The 24,517-nt window shown below is 31.2% G+C and overlaps 1 protein-coding gene and 1 long non-coding RNA gene across 5 annotated transcripts in view; one reads left to right on the top strand and one right to left on the bottom strand.

The window, feature by feature from the left end:
- Positions 1-24,517, top strand: part of LOC146997391 (uncharacterized) — a 278,511-nt gene that overhangs the window by 32,246 nt on the left and 221,748 nt on the right. The window lies entirely within an intron of this gene.
- Positions 16,677-24,517, bottom strand: part of LOC146997392 (uncharacterized) — a 202,947-nt gene continuing 195,106 nt past the window's right edge. The window contains exon 4 of the long non-coding RNA XR_015041391.1: positions 16,677-16,786. This is a non-coding gene — a long non-coding RNA (uncharacterized LOC146997392). The remainder of the gene's footprint in view (positions 16,787-24,517) is intronic.

Below are 24,517 nucleotides of genomic sequence, written 5' to 3'. Positions count from 1 at the left end.
TTTCAGTTATGAGCTTTAATTAGTAGATTTTCTTCGTTTCGCTTGTGATTTAGTTAAAGGGGGATGAAATGCCTTCTTTCCGGTTGAAAAGTCACTTTTCGAGAGTTTTCAGCGTTCTTTCGTTGGGACCCTTGCAGGATTGTTGAAATTCCTAATCTCCCCCGGTTGCAGGTGGCAGTTATTTGGCGAGGGTTTGGCGACTTGGATTTTCCGTTGAGGTTTCAAAATAGTGGTTTTGGCGAGTTTGATAACATGAGGGTATGCTGTGGTTGCAACTATTTCAACTTTCGGCGAAAAAATGGGTTGCGCCAACTTGGCAGTCCGGCGCTCTCCCTTTTAACGGGTTGTTTCAGGGGACGAGCTGACCTTTTGACACTTTTTGCACTTTCCTTCTGTTGCCCTTTGAATTGGCCGGAGGCTACAGCTGACTCCGACGAAGAAAATGGAGCTTCTGCCCGATAGGCCTACGGGCCTCTTGGCTAAGCGCTGTGAGCGCGGGCCGTAGGTATGAGCATCTATGTCTTCAAAAAAAAAAAATAATACAAATCGAAATTCTTTCATCAGTTTTTGTTGTGGGTGTTTGTATATCTCAAGGAAAATATACAGAAGTAAATTTCTAGAAAAATGATGCGCACCATTGATTCTTCGCTTCACTCGAGACCAGAGCGTTAATTAAAAACCATTGCTTTTGGAACCTCATTTGCTCATCCTAAATTCTACTAGAACTTCAAGGCTACCATAATGAATAAATTAAACACGTTGCTTTTGGAACCTCATTTGCTCATCCTAAATTCTACTAGAACTTCAAGGCTACCGTAAGGAATCCATACTGTTCTACGAACATCTTTTTCCATTCAACAGGCCGCCAGCACTGTATTTCACTTATCTTGCCGTAATGGAACCTCAATTGTTCATCCTAAAATCTACTAGAACTTCTAGGCTACAGTAATTGAATCCAAACTGTTCGACGAACATTTTTTTTTTCTTTTCATTCAACAGGCTGCCAGCATTCCTCATGAGCTTCGATGGATTTCTTTTGTTTGATGATCCTTAACAGATAAGTTCCTTTTTCTTTCTGGTTAATTCTTGGTTAGTTAAATATTATAGATTTCTGCAGTTAAAATGATTGAATTAGCTTAATTTGTTAATTTGTTGAACCCTAAATTTTTTTTGTAGTTGATTACTTTATCCTAACTCTATAGAAATCATTTTTCCTTGGTGTATCAATCAAGTAAAAGCTTTAAATGGAATAAAGATTTATAACCTTATTAAAATTATTGTAACTTAACTTAATGGTTAAGAAAATTAAGTTCTTCAGGAAATTATTTCCCTTAATATTTTTTTTGAATTACTCATTGGTGAGGATGATTTGAAATAGTGCTTGTATTAGAGCTTTCTTGTTTCTCAGGACGAACTTGTTTGTGGAATAGTAAATGAGTCAATACTTATCTTATCCGGTTAAAACCATATTTAATTAATCTAAGAAAAAAAATTAAATAAATAAAATTGTTATGTGCAATAATAGTATTTAAATGATTATATTGAGTGCAATATTAAGCAATATTTTTGTTGTATTGATGAATTCTGTGTGAAGTAGAAAGTGTAGCTTGTTAAATTTTTTTTTATTATTTTCTCCCCGGGGAGGGTAGTGTTCTTAAATTTATAGTTTATTTTGGTATGTTTTACCAGATTTGCAATATTAAATTTAATAGTAATTACAAGGATGTAAAATGTGTAAAACAATAGTTCAAATGCAATTAAAGTTAGAAAAATGAAAGTTATGCCAAATTAAAGAGCTAATTTTTCTGCAACTAATGATATTAAATACTAAGGAATCAAATTAATTTTTGACATGAAAAACTGAGTTTATTACGCAGAAACAAAAATACTTATCCATTGTCTGCATGTACAAGATTGAAGACGCAGTTCGCGTAAACTCGGAAAGCCAAAATATATTACACTAGAATTAATAGGCCCAAAAAGAATATAATCAAACTTGTGTAGCTCAAATTTTGAATAATTATAACTTTAAAATTTTGATTTTTATTAATCACTTAGTTCAATTAAATTCGCTACACAACATCCCTCCGATGATCGTGAAAAAAATTTTTTTGGCGAAGCCAAAAAAATTTTAGGACCACAGACAATGGAAAAGTTTTACATAAGTTACTAAATACGAAGAGGAAAAAAAAATACATAATGGTACCACATGTTAATTGCCAAACTAATAATCAACTCAAAACTAGTTGTCACGGAGAGCAGTGATAAAAAAAATTAAAATTTACTTACAAAGCACAAAGTTTAAATCAATTAAATTCAAAATCTAATTCCAACTCGAATAACCAATTAAACAGCAGCAGGAGTGAAGTGTCAAAAAAAAATCCATTTGCAAAACAAGTTAACAAAAGTACAGAAACCACAAAAAAAAAATCACAAGTGAGTGAAAATTACACCTTAACAAATCAGTCAACCAACAGTGACACAAAAAAGGAAATCCTAAAAATTACACACTGAACTGAACCAGAAGCTGAAACAAACGGAGAACACCCCTAGGAACGGAAAAGAGAACGTGACCAAAAAAAAATTAAGCCGAAAAAACTAGAACCCATCTAGAAGCCAAAGGGAAAAATTTAGACAAACTTACTTGGAAACAAGGAAATTAAAATTCGGACCAGCCGAAAAATCCTTAAAAACAAAACACTATTGGGTCAAGAACTCGAAACCGAAACTAAAGAAATTCACCAAATGCAGACAACTCCTAGAGCAAACCAGTTGAAAAATGTGGAAGAAAAACCTTTAACTAATCTTTTCAAGAAAACAAAACTAACACTCTTAAAAAAAATCAAATTCATAAACAATTCAAGCTCAAACCAAAAAAAAATCAAATTCCGAAAATAGCCAAAATGAATCCAACAAACCAGAACTGAAGCAGGTTACACACAGAATTTACACGTAAACAAGAAGGTGCCCAACAAAAGGTTTGCCACAATTTTTAAAGAAAACAATGCTGCCCCAATGTTCTCAAAGTCTAGATCCTGGAAAGTAATTAAAGAAAAGAAGAGTATGCATTGCACTCTAGGTAGCAATCGTAAGCATGACTACTTCAGAACAAAACTACAAAACTGCAGGCACAAAAATGCAAAAGCGGACAAGAGGGAAGTGTTTACACAAAAAAAAATCTCAACTCAAAATCTCAAAATCCATAAATCTCACAAAACCCAATTCTATATTTCTCCTTAAACCACTTCAAAACAAAAACTCCTTGAAATACACTAAGCCTCAAGAGCAATCACAAATTTTTCAGTAACCACACAGTATAACCAGAAACCAGAAAAGAAAAAGTTTTTGAAAGACAACCAACTTGAAAACAGAAACTCAATACTAAACTCAGTGGAGTTAATCACTCTTAAAATATGAAAATCGAATCAAAATACTTCTCAAAACTTTTCGCTTCCATTCGTATCAAAGTTTAAATTCCCAAAACACATTTCACATCCACTTTTAAAGTTACTGCAACACTGCAACAAGTTCAACCAAAGAAAAAAAAAATTAAATTCAAAATCAAAACAATAAGCTATTAAGCTCAAAAATTGACAAACCAAAAAAAAAAAATCACTGTTAAAACCAATGTTACACCACTCACTAGGAAACTCACTATGAATCAACCTTTAAACTACTTGAAAAGCCAAATCTATGAGTAAGAATAATATCTTTTAACTACATTTCCAAAACTTCAAACAAAACCAACTCTACCTTTCCAAAAAAAACTTTGTTTTTTCCAAAATTCACAATTCAAAAATTTTGTAAAACGCACAACTCACTATTCTACTGTTTTCAGACATTTCTCTGACAGCAATAAATGTTCACAGAATTCTCAAACTAGGTAGAAATTCAATTACTCAAACTCAGAAAAGCTAAACAAGAAACTTCACTCCCGCTGAAAACTAACTTCCAAAAAAAATTCAATCAATCCCTAAATAAACTATCACTGGTCCCAACGAACTTTACAAATCTAACCAAATTTAACCTTAAGAAACCAACATTTCAGATTTTTCAATATTTCAAATATCCAAATTTTTAACTCAATTCAATTAGGAACTGACTCCATGGAAAACAAATCCAATAACACATCTCAAGAAGTTTTAAAAGAAAATTACTAATTCCTGAACACCAAAATACCGCTCTGACACTAATTCAATTAATTAAAATTCTTCAAAATAATCACTCAAAATGCAATAAGCAAAAAAAAAATCAATTCATTAACACAAATGCAATTCTCACCAAAACTTAAAAGTGATGATAAATGGATGTCAGTAATTGCAAGCATATAAAGTAGGGATGTATCCCAATGTGTGATTAACACGCGTGCCTTTTAACCTTATGTTGCAAACATACAGTTGCAAAAGTGTGAAACAGTAATCCCCAAAATCAATATGTAAATATGCAATACAAAATTTTGCGCAAAACAAAATACTTAACTAAACAGGTACTGCGTGAAAATGTTTGTGTTGGATACAATAGTTTTAAAGTCCAAATGTGTATCAGTAGTACATATCTGGTATGCAACCTCAAACAATAAGTATAAAATAAGCACAGTAATACGACCACTGTATAGGCCTGTCACTGTAACTAACGAGTAGGGTTTCAGTAAAAAGCCTAGACATGTGGAAGAAAACTTTCACATAAATATGCAATAGTGCACATGACAATCACCAGTCTCAAGTCAAAATTAAGTTCCACTATAAGCGCAAGCCAAAAGTGATGCAAAAATAAACAGCACAACAAAATTGTTACGTGCTAAAAAAATTGGTTCGAAAGTTCACGGCACCAATAATGTTATATCTAAATCAAATGGCACCAATAATGTTATAGAGAAAAAATCACGGTACCAATAATTGTTATAGAAAAATCATATGGTTTCCTACTCTGTTGACATAACACTTAAAATTTTTTAACAGTAATATACTAATATCTATAAGCCCTGTACATTTTGCGTTGTGTTTTCGGATTAACCCTGAAATCAACTTGAGAATGAGAAGGGTGAAAATCATGAGCACACACACAAAAATTTAACCTTTGAATGATCTAGAAAAACTTATTTATTTAACTATTAATGCCAATTATAAATATATATATATCCATTAGTTAAAAAAAATATCAAAATATATTCAACAAAATTTGAACTATTGTTTTACACATTTTACATCCTTGTAATTACTATTAAATTTAATATTGCAAATCTGGTAAAACATACCAAAATAAACTATAAATTTAAGAATACTACCCTCCCCGGGGAGAAAATAATAAAAAAAAAAATTTAACAAGCTACACTTTCTACTTCACACAGAATTCATCAATACAACAAAAATATTGCTTAATATTGCACTCAATATAATCATTTAAATACTATTATTGCACATAACAATTTTATTTATTTAATTTTTTTTTCTTAGATTAATTAAATATGGTTTTAACCGGATAAGATAAGTATTGACTCATTTACTATTCTACAAACAAGTTCGTCCTGAGAAACAAGAAAGCTCTAATACAAGCACTATTTCAAATCATCCTCACCAATGAGTAATTCAAAAAAAAAAAAAAAAAAAAAAAAAAAAAAAAAAAATATTAAGGTAAATAATTTCCTGAAGAACTTAATTTTCTTAACCATTAAGTTAAGTTACAATAATTTTAATAAGGTTATAAATCTTTATTCCATTTAAAGCTTTTACTTGATTGATACACCAAGGAAAAATGATTTCTATAGAGTTACGATAAAGTAATCAACTACAAAAAAAAATTTAGGGTTCAACAAATTAACAAATTAAGTTAATTCAATCATTTTAACTGCAGAAATCTATAATATTTAACTAACCAAGAATTAACCAGAAAGAAAAAGGAACTTATCTGTTAAGGATCATCAAACAAAAGAAATCCATCGAAGCTCATGAGGAATGCTGGCAGCCTGTTGAATGAAAAGAAAAAAAAAATGTTCGTCGAACAGTTTGGATTCAATTACTGTAGCCTAGAAGTTCTAGTAGATTTTAGGATGAACAATTGAGGTTCCATTACGGCAAGATAAGTGAAATACAGTGCTGGCGGCCTGTTGAATGGAAAAAGATGTTCGTAGAACAGTATGGATTCCTTACGGTAGCCTTGAAGTTCTAGTAGAATTTAGGATGAGCAAATGAGGTTCCAAAAGCAACGTGTTTAATTTATTCATTATGGTAGCCTTGAAGTTCTAGTAGAATTTAGGATGAGCAAATGAGGTTCCAAAAGCAATGGTTTTTAATTAACGCTCTGGTCTCGAGTGAAGCGAAGAATCAATGGTGCGCATCATTTTTCTAGAAATTTACTTCTGTATATTTTCCTTGAGATATACAAACACCCACAACAAAAACTGATGAAAGAATTTCGATTTGTATTTTTTTTTTTTTTTTTTTTTGAAGACATAGATGCCCATACCTACGGCCCGCGCTCACAGCGCTTAGCCAAGAGGCCCGTAGGCCTATCGGGCAGAAGCTCCATTTTCTTCGTCGGAGTCAGCTGTAGCCTCCGGCCAATTCAAAGGGCAACAGAAGGAAAGTGCAAAAAGTGTCAAAAGGTCAGCTCGTCCCCTGAAACAACCCGTTAAAAGGGAGAGCGCCGGACTGCCAAGTTGGCGCAACCCATTTTTTCGCCGAAAGTTGAAATAGTTGCAACCACAGCATACCCTCATGTTATCAAACTCGCCAAAACCACTACTTTGAAACCTCAACGGAAAATCCAAGTCGCCAAACCCTCGCCAAATAACTGCCACCTGCAACCGGGGGAGATTAGGAATTTCAACAACCCTGCAAGGGTCCCAACGAAAGAACGCTGAAAACTCTCGAAAAGTGACTTTTCAACCGGAAAGAAGGCATTTCATCCCCCTTTAACTAAATCACAAGCGAAACGAAGAAAATCTACTAATTAAAGCTCATAACTGAAATGCAATTAAAGTTAGAAAAATGAAAGTTATGCCAAATTAAAGAGCTAATTTTTCTGCAACTAATGATATTAAATACTAAGGAATCAAATTAATTTTTGACATGAAAAACTGAGTTTATTACGCAGAAACAAAAATACTTATCCGTTGTCTGCATGTACAAGATTGAAGACGCAGTTCGCGTAAACTCGGAAAGCCAAAATATATTACACTAGAATTAATAGGCCCAAAAAGAATATAACCAAACTTGTGTAGCTCAAATTTTGAATAATTATAACTTTAAAATTTTGATTTTTATTAATCACTTAGTTAAATTAAATTCGCTACACAACATTGATGATATAAATGTTTCTGAAAAGTTTGTTAAAATATGAATACCAAAAATACATAATTATCTCATGATAATTCCTTTCCGTAGATGACCATCTCAGAAAGAAAGAAGTACTTTTCAGAAGGTAAATAAATATTGGTTCTAAATATAACCTCGTTAAGGCGGTCACCTCTTCAGAAAATCAAATTGTTTGATACTATGGATGATGTTTCTAGACAAGTTTAACTGTAGTTAATGCTTGTAATAATAAACAAAATTTTAAATACAAATTGAATATCATATGCTGATGTCAAAAGCTTTATTTATGTTAAGAGTATATTTGCGATGAAATACGATTAAACAAATTGAAGTGTGTGTCTCGACGACTTTATAATGTATTCGAAGGAAAATATCACAGAAAATGAATAAAATTAAAAGAAGTGAAGTAATGTTTCTAAAGAATTAACCTCTTTTTTCATGCATATCAGGCCTAAAATGGACGGCTTCTGATATGTTCTGAATATGTGTTCCCAGCATTTCTCGTCTGACCAACCCTTACATATTGAATACAGCAAATGTAAAATTTTACTAACAGTTATATCCATTAGACAAGCCTTTTACATCAGAATTTCTACTATGAGGTTTACGTTTCAGCTATCAATGTCACATATGTATTATGTAAACCTCTTATAAACTGCCTCCTGCGTAGCCTAGAAGAGTGGTTTAGAATTGAATTTTCAGCATTCATGTAGGATGGAGCATCATCCCCATATTGCAGGATGGTTCAGTACCACTTCATAGTGCTGTAATAAATATTCTTAATGCTTTGGAAAGGTATAAGCAAACTTTTCCAACATGACTGACATTATAGAGACCTGCAACTGAAATACCGTGATTATCAGCTGGAGCACTGTCTTAAGTCACATGCAGATAGATGTAGAGATCACGAAGAAACTGAGACATCAAGAAACTAAGAAATGCTTGTTTTGCTGTCTTTTTATAGCTTCATCTTAACGTAGTGTTCACTAGTTAAGCCTGAAATGCTAAACATTTATTATTACATCGCTTAGGCTCTTTCCAGATGACGTGCTGGCCTGAGGACTTAGTCGTCGTAAAATCTGCATAATAGAATTGCTCCTCCTTGTTGATTCTATGCATTACTAATCTTCCGATTTATATTACTATGGATTACTACAGCCAAATTCGCTTAGTTACAATTAAAAAAAAATATTTATTTATTTTTAGATTCCCGTGTATAATATAAATGAATTTAAATTCATCTCATCACATCATGGTAAACCTTGATGAATTTTCTGAACCCGTTTGTCATTCCAAACGAAACAGAAAATCTTAAAAGTGCTTTTGCAATAAACAATCTGAAAATAAACCAAGTTAAGCTTACTTAAGTACTTATGAATATGCTTTTCCCCCCTGTTTGCTTCGAAATTCTGTCTTTACGTTTATAATAAAAATTTAAACCAAGTTTAAAATAAAATGATTTTGTATAAAGCATTGAAAACTACACCGAACATGAAAAACTATCTTCCTCTGATTGATAGAAAAATACACAGCAATATACTTTCCAGTTCAATCATTTTACGATGACTGAAATTTCAGTTCAACATTCCATATTCAAACTGTTGTATTGAATTCATTAATCATATCCTGTGACATTAATATGAAAGCTCCAAGGTTAAATTGATCAGCTTCTAGTAAATGCTTCATCCCGTGTTCGTATTTATCCTTTAATTTAGTTGATTACTTCACACCACCCTATGCATCGTTTCCTTTAGGCTTAGCGATTTGGATGCATCTCTATTCATATTCTATTCGATCTTAAACAGCTAAATACATCTAGTGATTTCCACAGTTAGTAAAATGTTCGAAATTTGGAAATTAAGTTAAAATGATATAAAATTTACTGTTCAATATATTATTTAATTTATTTCAGAATGAAATATTTCTTATTATATATATATATATCTTAGCTCTTTCACGATGCACAGTAAAATATGGAATCGAAGAATTTAGCACTATAGCCTTATAAACTTGTTTCTCAGAAATTGTTTTAAAAATTTAACTAGTTTAACTATTTAGAGAAAAGATTTGAAACATTAATCTCTAAATATTTTTAAAAACGGTTTTTTAAATAAACCAGCTCAAAGTATAAGATATTTTCTCCCTTCCATCCCCATACCTCCGAGGTGTAATTGGAAGCAAACTCGACGCATATTCGAGAGGTCAGGGTTCGAGTCCCGACTACAGCACTGCATATTTTTCATGTCATCAGCAAACAAAAATCCTAGTGACTTTACAGTGGTGCCCTAACTAAAAGATGCTGAACAATAATTTTTCACAACCAGAATTTGGCGACTGGACCCCTAATCTCTAGTCCCCACTTATATGGGGGAGTATATAACGTATTTTCTCCCTCCTTCCAACATGCATTTGTGGTGTAATGGTAGCACACTAGGCGCGCATTCGAGAAGTCCAGATTCGAGTCCCAACGAGGGCATTGCTCATTTTTCATGTCTTCTGCTTCAAAATAACCTAATGGCTCTACAAATGCTTTTAGGAAACGTTTTAAAATAATAATAATAAATAACATAAATAATATAAATGTGACATAAAATATAATATGAATTTTATACACATAAAAATCAGCACAATGTTTCTTAGATGCTCCATATTCGCTCATGTTAATTTTTGTTTTCAAGATTTTCTGGGATTTGGGTGAATTAATTGCTAATAGGCTGTTTATTTCGTTGAAGCTCCATGTAGTTCAAAGTCAAACTGGCAAATGTATTATTTCGGAAATACGTTATATATTAAATGATATTATCAAATGAATTGCTAAAAGTATCGTAGGTTATATATACCTGTTCCTGAAGACATCCAAGAAATGAAGTTTTCAAAAGCTAGTCTTTTAAACTAGCATTGAAATAATTCTTATTCGAGCCAGTTAGTTTAAAAGTCCATTAAAGCAGAGAGTTTATCTAACTTGCCGAACAAATCTAATTCGAACTGCCTTCTCAATTAAACCATTTAAATGTTGTCATAAATTCGGATGTTATTCGGAGTGACAGTTTCTAACGTTAAAATTCCTAGTAATAAATCGACTCTAAACTTCAGTCAAGAAATTTAAATGATTTCGAAAAATTTATTTCGTTCTAAACTTATAGATTTATAACTCAAACATAAAAGCAAATATGTGTGTATGGAGAAATTACGTATAACTGTTACAGTCTCTAAAATGCTGTGTTCTATAAAATAATTGTTGGGTAATGACAAATTGTACCATTCTATTTTCTTATTCGCTTTAATGTTTGGGATAGGTGATGCTAAAGTAAACCCCTCGGGCGATGTATCTGTCTAAGCATTTAAAAGATAAAAAAATATGAAAGGAAACTTCTAAATTTAACTGGCTGTAACCTTTTTTATTTTTTATTTAATTCGGGGATTTCTTTTATCTATCCTAAAAAATAGCGCTATAAATCTAATTCAAATTAATCATGCGAACTTACGTAAGCCTTAATGCAGATATCTCTTGCCCAATCAAAGTAATTTGTAAACCAAAAGCTTTTTTGACTCCCTCCCTTCTTCCTCTGAAGTACTGAGACACTCTTTCTCTTTTCGCTTACGCTTTCATCCTGTTAAGACGCTGCTGCGATCATCTATATCCGCTTCTGTAGCTAGGCACGATTGGAGTGCCAAGTGAATTGTGACCACCAATATGAATTTAAATAAATATGGAATGTAATCTGGCTCGACTGTTTATTCTTCAAAATGGATACACGCTCTAAGAATCAAGTATCTACGCCATCAGCATTTCTGCACATCTACATCTCAGTGTTTTTCCCATCAGTACTTCTAAATTTGTGCTTTCATTAATTTTTTCGGCCAGTTCTAATTATGAAGAGATCTACATGGGTTTGTTATTCTTAGTTCACGGTGAATCATGAGAAAAGTCCTATTTCAGTGAAATTTTTAATGCAAGTTTATGCCGCAGTCATAATTAAATCATTCACGTCGTGTCATCAAAGCACAGTTTTATTATATATACATATATATATAATATATACATATATTGAATGATCTAAAATTCATTGAATTTGAAAACAATTTTTTCTAATACTTGCGCAATAGCTGCAAAGTAAGATAATAATAATTTATTTACTAAAGAAATATTGATTATATTATCTCCTAATATAAATTTAGTATAATGTATCAAAATGAGGGAAACTCATAACTAGGAAGTTTAATTCCGAAAATTGTTTTTAAAGAAACTGGAATGTCAATCAAGAAAAAAACTTTATAAGGGGACTTGAATTTAAATCATGAATAACAAAATTTCAAACTCTGAAAAAGAAATTAAAAATTAAAACAATAAGTAATTATCGCTATTGATCGGAAGTTAGTCGACTTTTCAAGGGGAACAAATCAACTCCCGTTCAGTGAACAACAATTAATAAATGCGATTGTGTTTCTTCTTTTACTCCAGTAAAAATGATGATGCCAAACTGGCATATAAGTTAGGGCAAAATTGTAGTTCTGTGAAGTGATGGGATTTATATCCAAAGTAGAGTATTAAAGAACTCATTCTGAATAAAACATATTTGCTAATACAAGATTCTTTAGAAATTTTGAGTGAAAAGTCAATTTATGTAGTAAAAGTTACAAGATAGAGTAAATGACCCCCGACACCTTCGCTTTTATGCATGTTAATTGAAGACTACTTTTTATAAAAATAAACATAATGAACAGTAGAAATCTTAACTGGAATTATAAAATAGAACTCAAAGTAATTGAAATAAACATAAGGAAACATAACTATGCGAACTTTGCAAAAACAAATCCAATAAAAGTTGAAAAATTGAAATACATATAAAAAGAAATAATGAAACATAAAATGTGAAATGTACATGAAATATAAAAGGCCAGAAAATGCATTAATTAACTTACGTTCTTTATAGTGGGATGTCGGTAAGTGCTTTCTTCTGTGTCTGACTCAGAAGGGGGGGTGTCCGAAATTCCTTTATCGGCAGTGGGGATTCTTTGGATTATTACAGGCGGTGAAAATTTGAGAAGCTATTTTTGGTACGTGGGAGGGACTAGGAAAGTTTGAGGGTATTTGATTATTTTTGGATTATTTTATTATTTAGATTATTATTATTTAGATTATTAGATTATTATTAGATTATTTTTATTATTTTAGGTATTAGATTATTTTTGAGAATTTTAATAAGGACCATAATTTCGCGTTGTAGATCTATCGTATGTGTGCAAATATTTTTAATATGTTGCATTTGATTTAAGATAGTATTACTAATAACTTTTTTTGGAGATGTTGGAAGTCCAATTTATTAATTTGTTAGTATTGAAACTTGAAGTTTCTTGTTTTGTCAAACAGTAAAATTTTTTGTAGTTTATTATTTGAAGATCAAGATAGTCGATATTATTTTGCGAATGATTAGTTTTATTGAGTGTAAGGCATTCTGGATAAATCTCGGAGCATTCAATCTTATTAAAATTATTAAATGTAATAAGATCATTTATATATCTGTAAGTGTGCTTGTAGTAATTCAATACTTGCTGTTGTAAATTTTTTTGGGAAGATAAATTCTTTGATAAATATAAAGAAATTACTGATGGAAATACTAGAATGTGCGCCCATTGGAAGTCCTTTGACTTGTTTAAATATATAGTTTATATCCTCTTTCTAGGACCGAAAATTTAATTTTAAAATGCTATACAAAATCTGGTTTGTTTCTAAAAATCGAAGGGTACAGATTCGAGTTCCAGCAAGGGCACTACACAATTTTGACATCTCCTAGATAAAAAATAATATAATGACGCTACAGGTTCATGTGTATGAATACAAAATACAACTATTTATGAATAGGAAATCAGCTTGTATGTAATATATAATTTCCAAGTTAAACGCGATAAATACGATTAATACGCGCATGTTATAAATAGTATGCGAGTATTTCCGATCAATCGTATGATTTATAGGAATTCTGCGCGATTTAAGACCACGCAGAACGGCTTAAATTTATTATGAAGTTTATCGAGTTCTGTTTCAAATTTTTCCTTTGCCATATCATCCACACTCAGAAAATAATTTTTAATTCAAGGAAAATATAATTGGACTCTAAAATATTAAGTAGCTGAAGAACCAAAGCATGATTATCAGAGAAACTAAATTTTCTTTTTTTTTTTTTTTTTTTTTTTAGAAAAAAAGGCACGCAGAAAGTATACTTCCCCCCCTTTATATAGTGACATATCTAATATAACAATACAGGAGTATCTTATTGTGTAATTGACATTTTTTGATTACTTTACAAGGTATTTCTCCCGCCTTCTTAGCATGCCTTCTTGGTGTAGTGGTCAGCACGCTCGACGCGTATTCGAGAGGTCCGTGGTTCGAGTCCCGGCGAGGACATTTCTCATTTTTCATGTCTCCTGCTCCGAAATAACCTAATGTTAACTAAATCATTCATCGTAAAATATATTTCATTCTCTTGCCGACATAATTGAAATAATTAATATCAAACCTCCATTTATGATTAAATTAAATTAATTTAGTACATTATTGATCTAACTATAACTTGTAACTGAAATGTTCTAAACTTAATTGCTGTTCCTTTTGTTTTATAAAATGGCAGTTTTTCAACGTTAATTCAATTATCTGTTGAAGTATACAAAGATCATTCGTCAGCAATATGTTTTACTATAATTAACTGACATATGAGTGCAATACAGCAGTGCACTGAATTTGATGTGGGAAATCATATAGAAGCAGCCATCAACCAAGCAATGGAGGTGTCATATTAATTCAGATTCCATTTCGAAATCATACAGAAACAGCTATCTTCCAGGTAATGGCGACATAATATTAATCCAGATTCCATTTCGAATGCTTCGGTACTAATATGGAGTTCTGTTATATGTCAATAATTTGATGCGATTTCACAGTTAATTTCAGTAATTCTAATATTTTTACTGGTTTCAGAAACCTGAGATAATTATTTCCGCTTTTATTTCTTCTTTGTTTGGATTCTTATCATTTGCTCATAGGCATAAAAATTAATTTAGCGTAAAAAAGGAGCTACAGCCTAGTTTAACAGTTAGATATCAGTTATTTTGCGTTTTGTTCTTCTTTTCTATTATGTTTCAATTTAACAAGTGCATTTCAAGTCTAGAAAATGTAACTACAACGCGTGTTTAAGTAGATGCAGCAGGTGTCCATATTAACTGCTTGCAGTGTGTCTGCTATGAAAGTTCTTGCAACAGTTCTCTGTTCTTACCAGAGATGAATAAAAAAAATCTAATATGTATACATGACTTGAACGGAATGTTAAATTACTCGCATTTTTTGCTGCATTTCTTTTAAACTTATTTCCACAAATTTCATTACAGATATATTTGCCATTCAATTAATTCAGCTCTGTATTCGCGGTAAGGCAAAATTTCATGAAACCTCAAAATATTTCAATTAAAAATTGAAAAATATAAAACACCAAATACAGTTAAAACAATTAAAAAAAATTTTTTTTTTGCAAATAAAGTTAGAATTTCTAAGCAAAAACCAGCAGTTCGGCCAAAGGGGAAAAAGGCAGAATTTTCGGTGCACAAAACTCAAAGTTTACGTTTGGTCCCACTCGGCAAAAAGACACTGAAGGTGCAGAAACTGAATTAACTATTAGGCTAAGTTCCAAACGTAAACAAATATGGCTGCTTTAGTAAAATAATTAGGCTTAGACAATTTTTAAATTGTGATAATTCTACAACTATTGCATGCAAATTAACTAAAGGCATAAAAAAACCTTAACCAGAAGATAAGAACAACACAATTAAATCATTTTGAAAGCAAAAATGCAGATTTTACCAACATATAATAATAAAAAAACTTGTGCTCACGCAGGCGAGTAACAGAGTGGGCACTTCAACATTCTGAGGCAGCCCGTTTTTGAGTTATATGAGATACATACATACGTACGTACATATGTCACGAAAAAATCTCTTCGGAATCCACTTCTTTTTGTAACCCGTTTTGGGAAATAGAGTCCAAAACATCGTTATATTGCATTCGATAGCGGTAAAAATGGATATTTTCGTTTAAAATATGATATCCGAAAATTTTCGCGATTACAATACTTCCTTTACCTAATACAAGGAAGTAAAAATAGATCAGAAAAGACATAACGTAAATATAACAATAAAGTTTTACAAATTTTAATAGTTTCAAAGGAACATGGGCTATAAAGTGTTTATTTTCGTTAGCAAATCGTTTGACAGTTATTCAACAGAGTGCCGAGTTTCCTGTATTCATATCTGCAGTACATTTCGAATTTCGATTCTACACTAGGGGAATTTCGGCTCTTCAGCAATATTTTGAATTTTGGTCCTTGAAAACTATAATTTTAATTCTGTAAGTCTGCAAGCAGCAGATCTGAATAGATTATTTAACAGTAGGGCCGAATAGATTATTTAACAGTTGGGCCATATAAATAGTTTGCATCTTATGTTTACTTCGAAATGTTTCTGCAGTAAATTAACAATTTAGCAGCCCTTCAGTAAATTAATAGCCAGTGATTAAAAAAAGGTAATAAGGTTGAGTCTTTGTAACTTATGTGTATCTACTCCATGTCATATGGTCAGAGATTTAAAACGTAATCTTTAAGTAACGAAACCTCATATCATTTAAAGTTTTTTAAAATAAATTTTATAAGTTTAGAGGTAGGAAATTGGAGGTTTCAATAAATTTATTTATCATAGTAGTTTCACCCATAAATAAATTTATTTATCACAGGACTTTCAGCGGTCCTCAGGAGACAAACGTACGGTGTCTATACTATTAAAATCTGTTCGCGTCTGTCTGTCTGTTTGTTTGCCACATCATCTTCTCCGAAACGGGGGAGGGGAGGTTGAAGTTGAGTTTTGCCAGATTTTCAAAATTTGTGGAAGTTATTTCGACCATTCTCATCTTCTTACACTTAAATCAGCTGAGATATTAATTAAAAACTCTAATTTTCAAGTGGTAACTCTAATTTACGAGTGGTAACAATCTTGCTCGCTGGAAATATCAAGGTCATATTCTGAAGCTAGAAAAAGCACGCGAAAACATGTGACGTCAATGTATGCCGAACATTTTTCGTTAATGTTAGCATTTTAAATAAATAGCTGCTGTTGGCAACTTTTTTTTTGTTCAGGTTAGGATAACTGGCACGATATATTATTGCCACTTTAATTCTTATATTGTTTTTAAGAAAAATAAATCTTATATCACATTAAATTTAAATCATGGCGTCATGTGCACACCTGAAGTGACAAAAGATTGTGTTTCCTGGTTTGGCAACAAAAGAATTATTTACGAATTGGTTATTGCTTGGAAAGAACTGATTTCATTTATATTAAAAATGTATTCATACATTTTCTTTTCAGCTGTACATAGAACTTGAAGTATTATGATAAATTCACTCTAAATATCAGCTCCGTACTCAGCCAAGCTAGAAAAAAAAATAATTTACACATCAGTTATAAATCCCATATATGCGTGTCCTACATGTGCAAACATAAAAGACAGTAATAGCCGAAATTTACAAATACTTCAAAACAAATATCTCAGAAAATCAATGAAATGTCATATTTCATTAGAAATAAGAAATAAGCACCTTAACAATCTTAAGGTTGCATATTGTGCGAGACTTCTCAAACAAAATCAGTGAGAAGTTCTTCTATAAGGTTTCCAGCAATGAAACTGGAAACAGTCCGTTCAAAATGAAATCACCACCAAATATTACTAGACGACTCTCACACTAAACTAAATGCATCTCATCTGTTGAGGAAATTAAACTTATTTGGTAATATAATATCTATAATTAGATTCCGTAAAACTACTAGATGTATCTCTTTTAACTACTAAAGCTAGATGTATTTTATACCTTTCTGAATTCCTACTATTAGCTCACACTCTCCCGACATCTTGTTCAAATTTTCAATAGTTAATAAAATACTTTTTATTTATCCACACAAGTTCAAATACATTTTTTAAACTAGTAATGGATGACACTTGATGTTGATACATTCTAAATAATGAAAAATTAATTTAATTATATAATAATAGATTTTAAGATCTTCATAAAATAATTATATAATTATTATGATTATATAATACTATAATTATAATTAATATATGAAAATTATAATATTCATATATTAATATAAAACAATGATTATATTATATTATATGTAATATAAATTAAATTCACAAAATAAATTATGAATAATAATTAATACTAAAAACAAAGGAAATATCACCATTTATGAAATTAATAAATTGTTAATTTATCATTTTATCATTAATTACTATATTTAATATTAGTTATTATATTTTGTTTTTGTTATTATTTTTATTATTACCTAGGTAGGAATTGACTTTCAAAAAATTATATTACTTGTTATTACTAAGCTAGATGTATTTATTGTTCTATGTTTTATTTACTAGCTAATGTATCTCTTTTTTACTAAGTTTATATTTACTCGAGATGCTTGTTCTAGCTACTCAGTAAGCTTTGCTCATTTTCATGTCATTAAAAATAGTGTAAGAAGGATTGTGAATAAAATCTGTAATTGTATTAAAGGAAATTCGACAGTGATTTTACACACTTGTAGAGACATTAGGTATTTTTTGGAAGCAGGAAAGATGAAAAATTACCAACGCCTTCGCCAGGAATCAAACCGAGTACCTCTCAATTACACGCTGAGGGTGTAGACCACTACACTACGAAAACTTCTAAGAAGGCGGGAGAAACACCTTACGTACTCCCCCTTTTAAAGATCGTCTGTGGTTTTTAGGGGACCCAATCGCCAAATCCTGGGTGAGGAGAATCATCATCCAATACCTTTTTTTTTTTCTTTTTTAGTTCGGGCGCCACTGTAGATAGTTTAGGTAATTTTTGGAAGCAGAAGAAGTGAAAATTTAAAACGCCGAGCCACTGACCTCTCAATTATGCTCTGAGCTTGCAGACCACTACACCACGAAGGCATGCGAAGAAGGCGAGAGAAGTACATTATACACTTCTGGAACTTTAAGTGACACACGGATACATATAGCATATTAACTACAAGATTATTTTGTCTTCATTATGCTTCGAAAAATTAATTTCAAATTTTTGTAAAAAAATATTAAATTACATCAACAGAAAATTTCAATGTTTTTACTCAAATTTTATTTTTCTTAAACTTTATTTATATCCAATGGGTATCCTAATGAGTTATTTGATGATGAAATAAATATTTTTAAATAACGAAGAATCTGTATGTAGACATGAATACTCCTCGCAGTGTGAAAAAACGGTATTAGCTAGACCAAACTAGTTTTTGAATACACGTAATTCTACACCCAAACATATGCACCTAGAAGCCCAGATTTTGAATTCTGAATTTGTTTTTCATTTATTTCCTTATTCTGTGCGAATTTAATGAAATTTTGATTAACATACTTGAATATTAAGAGTAATGTATTGCCACTCGGCATACCGTAAGATCGTAATGTTTCATATTTAATCAGAAAACTCAGTGATTTTAAAAGAAATATGTTGCCACTCAACGAAGATAAAGATATTTGTCTTTCTTATATAATAAAAAAAACTCCTCAGTTTAAAGGAAACGCCACTACTCGGGGAAAAAAATTTTTTTTTCTTCCACATGCCAGTATTGCCAATGAGCAAAGCGTAATTTATTTAATTTTTTTTTTCAAATATAATCTATCTGTTACTGATTAAAAAACTCAGCGATAAACGAAATAAAGACAGTTATTCTTCTTCTATATTATTATTAATTATTAGATGGAACAGTGAACTGATATTAATTGGACTTATCAAAATCATTATATTTTTTACTTTTTTATAGCAATTACTTCTGCTTGATATTTCCATTCTTAACAATACAATATCCACTAAAGAACGGACGCAGGAATGCTGCTTTTAAATATTTGAACAGCCAGCGAAGCTGTTAGCGATGAAAAGAGAGGGATACAACTGTCGTCGCGATGTCGCCAAATTTATCAACACTCCTCGCCGATGATTCATTTCACCGTACAAACTCTCCTCGAGAATTAGTTTGCGATGACATACAAACGGGAGTACTTCAGACAAACTGCGCACAAGGACAAATAGCCTGAGTGGTGTTATGTTATTCAACTATTTGGTCAGGTGCAAGGAAATATTCCGAAAATTTACATAACGCTTTAGAATGTAGAGAATGATATTTATAATTGTTAGTTCAATGGTAATGCAGTGATGTGAAAATTTCGAACAGGTTTCGAAGGTAATAGTTAGGCACAAAGTAAATTGATAAGAATTTAAATAGTGTACTAATTGTTCATTAGTAAGGAATTTAAACTAGGAGCAGGTTTATTGAAACCTTTATGAATCATTTAACTTATTCAGAGACAAATGTGCTGATTTTCTTCTAATGTATTAATTGTATCATAACATACTTAAATGTGCTTTTAAAGCGGGTTTTACCTATTGTTTCGCTATTTGTTTTATAATATGTAAAGACTGTGAAAAATTACTTTATAATTATTTAAGTGAATTTAAATAGAATATGAAGCGTTTTCTCCTGCATGCTTTCGTGGTGTAATTGGAAGCATACAAGAGGCGTATTCCAGAGGTCCAGGGTTCCAGTTCCGGCGACGGCACTGCACATTTTACACGTGTCCTGCTTCAAAATATCCTAATTACTCTACAGGGGTGCCCGAACTAAAAGGTGAGGGATGATAAATCCTCACAACTAGGATTTGACGATTGGGTCGTCTCCCAACCAGTCACCCTTTAAAAGGTATATAAGGTATATAAGGTATTTTCTCACTCCTTCCCGCATCCCTTCGTGATGTCACTGGCAGCAGACTCCATGCGTATTCCAGAGGTCTAGAGTTCGAGTCCCGGCGAAGGTGCTGCGCATTTTTCACGTCTCCAGCATTAAGAAACCTAAGGGTCTGCAAGGAAAAAATAAGAATTAAAGAAGAGCTGAAGGGAAATCATTGCCTTTTTGTAATTTCGTATAATAATGATGCGATGTAGTTTATCCTAAACGTGCATGAAAGTATTTAAATTTATGAAGTAATTAATGTGATCCTTGGTTGGCCAGCCCCCTCATTGGAAATCGATTGTTTGATGGGATTTCCAAGAATGTACGTTTTACTTGATTATGCATTTAACGTGTGTAAAAATAAGAAGCAAAAAATAAATGTACGTTTGTAGAAGCTTTTGGATTTTTTAATTACGAATAAAACATTTGTTCTGCAGTTTAAATTAATCTGTTGTTAAACTGTAGGAATCCATGGGATTGATGTAAATTACGAGCCTTGGTATAGTTAGTTTTGAACTAATCATCAACACATTCTGTGACAGAACTTGAGAAATCTGTACGAAACGATGCTATCCCAAAGTACTTAAATTAAATTTTTTTGTTGTTGATCTAAGTAGGAATTGACTTTTAAAAACTCTTTTTATATTAGTTGTTTTTAATGCAATTATTTAAAACCGTGTAATCAAAAAAAATTTCATATATTTTATGTCATTAGATAGAGAGTTTAGTCTAGAAATAGCAGAAAACTAATAAAGAAAGAAATTCCCTGAATAAATATAGATGAATTGGCCTTTCTAATCTAGCGTAAAAACTGCGATCAATTCATCTAAATTTCTTTTGGATTTAGATACCAGATCTCGTCGTAAGTTAAAATCAGGAAGCTTCTAATAATGAAAGATTAAATCTTTTGATTTAGAAATCCACCGTAAATGCACAATAAATAAACGCTCGTCAGCAATTTTTGAAGAGCCGCCGAAGTTCAGAAAATTGTAAATAGTTCGAAACAACCGTCATTTAAAATATTACTTTTCGATCTATCCGAACGTGTACATATCAGAATTTTGCGATGATTAATTTAACCGTTGAAAGAGGATTTGTGGCAAAATTTCAATATTATAAAATGTCTATATCTAATTTTGATACAATTCGTGTTGAAAAGTAAATTTTCATTACAAATACCAAGAACGTTTATTCCAGGAAGGGCAATGCACATTTTTTACTTTCCAGCACTGATATATTCTAATGATTCTACAATTCTCAACTCGTTACTCATCTTGACATTGTCCTTTAATAAAGCAGACGAAGAGAATATTTTAGCAAAAATTATTATTATTTACTGGTATGATAAATAAAGGAAAATAATGAAAAAAAATGGATTAGATTGGATTATTTAATTATGGCAAAGCACACGAGGGCAATCTGCCTAAAAGGAGGGATGCCTTCGTGGAGGACTTTCTAAGGGGAACTGGCTCGTATATACGTTACACATGGAGAAAACCACGAAAACGCCCATGCAGCCAGCCCGTTCGCGGGATTTGAACCTCGGACCGAACTACCAGTGTTCAGCGTCTTTACCGCTCGGCCGCTGGTGGGCCGGGAAAAAAAAAAAAAAAAAAAAAAAAAAAAAAAAAAAAAAAAAATGATGAAAAAATGAAAAAAAAAAATTTAAAGATGAAAACTAATAAAAATTGACACTGCTATTTATAGCTTGCCTAAAAAATCAGCGAATTTATTTATTAAATTCTGTGGATATTCTAGGTGCGTTCTATACTAAATATAAACTATCGACTTTTCTTTAAAGTTGATTGAATAAAGTCGTTCTTTACTTGTATAAGATTCCTAGTTTTCTTCAGTTTATTCAACATTTAGTAATATATACAGTATGCAATTTCTATTATCTTGTTCCAAAATCCTATTATCCCAATATATTGGGACTCTATGGCGCTATAGATGCATTAAACTATTCTTGAATTTGTACTTCATACAAGTTCATACAAGAAGCATTATCATTCTAATACCGGTTACACCTCAAACCGTAGCAGATAATCTTCGGCAAATAATGTTGTTTTCTTAAGTTGTGTCAGTATAACTCGAAAATACTGCACTATATTTTTTGAATACTGCGGTTATTGTTATTCTATTGTATTATTATCTTGGTCTTTGAATAAGATAATTGTATGCCATTCCATATCATCATGTGCACTCATCCCAAAATAGCGCTTATTCTGTGCTTTTCATCCGAAGGTTTTTGCCTTCCTTTTTTTTCTTGCTAAAAGGCAAAAGCATAAGGTTCCGGCGAATTGAGGATGCCCCGCCGGATGTTCTTAACGCCATAACGCGAGGGGGATGAAAGACGCAGTGATGTCACATTGGGTTCGTTTGAAAGTTAGAAGATACTTTGGAAGTTGAAGGAAGCTTGTGTAGTCCTCTTTTTTTCTTTATAATATTTTCGACGTATTTGAGATGTGCTAATTCTTTCATGTCGTTTCTCATTATAATGACAGCTTATTTAGCCCAAAGGGCGTTAGCCCAAAAGGGCTATTAGTTTCGTTTCGACATTTTGTTGAGTTTCACATATTAGATTGTTTCTACCAAATATAACCGCCTTGTATTACATTTAAAGAAATTAAAAAATGAAGAATATACATTATTAAGAATGTATGATAACGCATTCTCGCATTGTAATAAAACAACGGTACCCAGAACCATCAAAATTTGAGTAACGGGCTTCCATAGAATATGGGCATTTGGAAGCCAAAATTTGGAATTTGTTTTATTATCTATTTCTTATTTTGTAAAGCATTTGTGAGTTTTTGATTAAGAGGCTCAACAATTTCAAAGCGAGCAACAGCAACACTGAACGTAAAAATATATATTTTTATATTTTTATCTCCATCGCGCGAGAGTGTGTATCGAAAATTCTAAAGATATGCTCTTTTTAAATTATTTTGTGATATTGCTGTTGAATTCAATTTTAGGGTTTAAGTGCGAAGAGCATAAATAAATAAAGGTAACACACAAAGCGCTAAAAAAGGGCCCTTTGGGCGTAATATAAAACCTGAAAACTTTCAGAATTTTTTTAAATTTTTATTTTTTTAATTATTAATATTTATTTGTAGTTATATTTCAATTTCTGTATGATTTTTATCATTTCCTAATCGAGGGTCATATTAGTTTGTTTCAGAGGTGCATATATTTTGCGATAAAGAGAGATAAAAAAGTTATATATAAAAGTAAAATCCTTTTATTCATTTTCTATAATTTTGTTTTAATCTTTTTTAACTTTTCTTATTTCTCTTCGGAATAATATTTTAAATTCAGCTATTTTTACTTCTTTCCTATTTAATCATTTTTTACCTCTTTCCACATTATTTAATTATGTAGTTAAAAAAATTTCTTTCATACGATCTCGTGATACTTTAATTCAATTATTTAATATTCATTTATTTATTATTTGTAAAATGCTTCACATTCTAATTTCACTTCTAACTGTTTCGCTTGTATTTTATTTAATATCCTACTTTTTTATATTTCTTATACATTTATTTAATCTATTATACTTTCCATCCTATTTAATTGAGTTCAGAATTAATTTTTTTTCATATCTCTCAATGATGAAAACCATTTTCCTTTATTCCAGTTGATTTAGTTTTTCCCCAAACTCAACTATTTCTTTTCAATTTCTAGCTATCCTTCCAACTTTAATTTGCTTTTCAATCTACTTATTTCTATGGCGTTTATATTTCATATCGCTGTCTATTCATTAGTTTTTATAAAGGTATAATATTTGACTACACATTTTATTTTTAAAAAAATTATATTCTAATTTATTTCAAATTGTTTGTAATTCATAGTTTCCTTCTTAATCTGGCTTATTTCTTTAATTCTTTCTTGTGTACTACTTGTTTTCAACCATGTGATTATTTCTAATACATGAACCTTAATTTCTGAATAGAAAGCGAACATTTATATTAATATTTCTTTCTGGAAGAGAACATACCTTTCTCCAATCCACCCTGCCATCAAACACGATCTTTTACAAATACAGTAGAACTCCAATTATCCAAACTCCGACTATCCGAATCGCTGATTATAACCTCATTCCACCTTAGATAATTTATACCTGGCTACCTTCATTATAAACAAACCCTGGTTTCTATATTCTAGCTAATGCTTTCAAGATGGTGGCCTCCGAAGCAATTTTACGCAGTCTGCGTTGACATTGCCACTAAAATAATGAGCATTATTATGGTAAGGATTCGAAGAAAGGTTTTAGATTTTAAGGACTTTTGAGTCTCGTATATTATTTGAATTAAGATTAAAAATGAACATGAGTTACGCCTCAGATAATTTGCAAATTGATA

Source organism: Stegodyphus dumicola, chromosome 5 (genome assembly GCF_044657685.1).
Source record: "Stegodyphus dumicola isolate Sdum_Otavi_A_Nest chromosome 5, ASM4465768v1".
In the NCBI taxonomy this organism is placed as follows: Eukaryota; Metazoa; Arthropoda; class Arachnida; order Araneae; family Eresidae; genus Stegodyphus; species Stegodyphus dumicola.
Note: the sequence above shows the minus strand (reverse complement) of the source record. Positions and strands in the feature narration are given on the sequence as shown.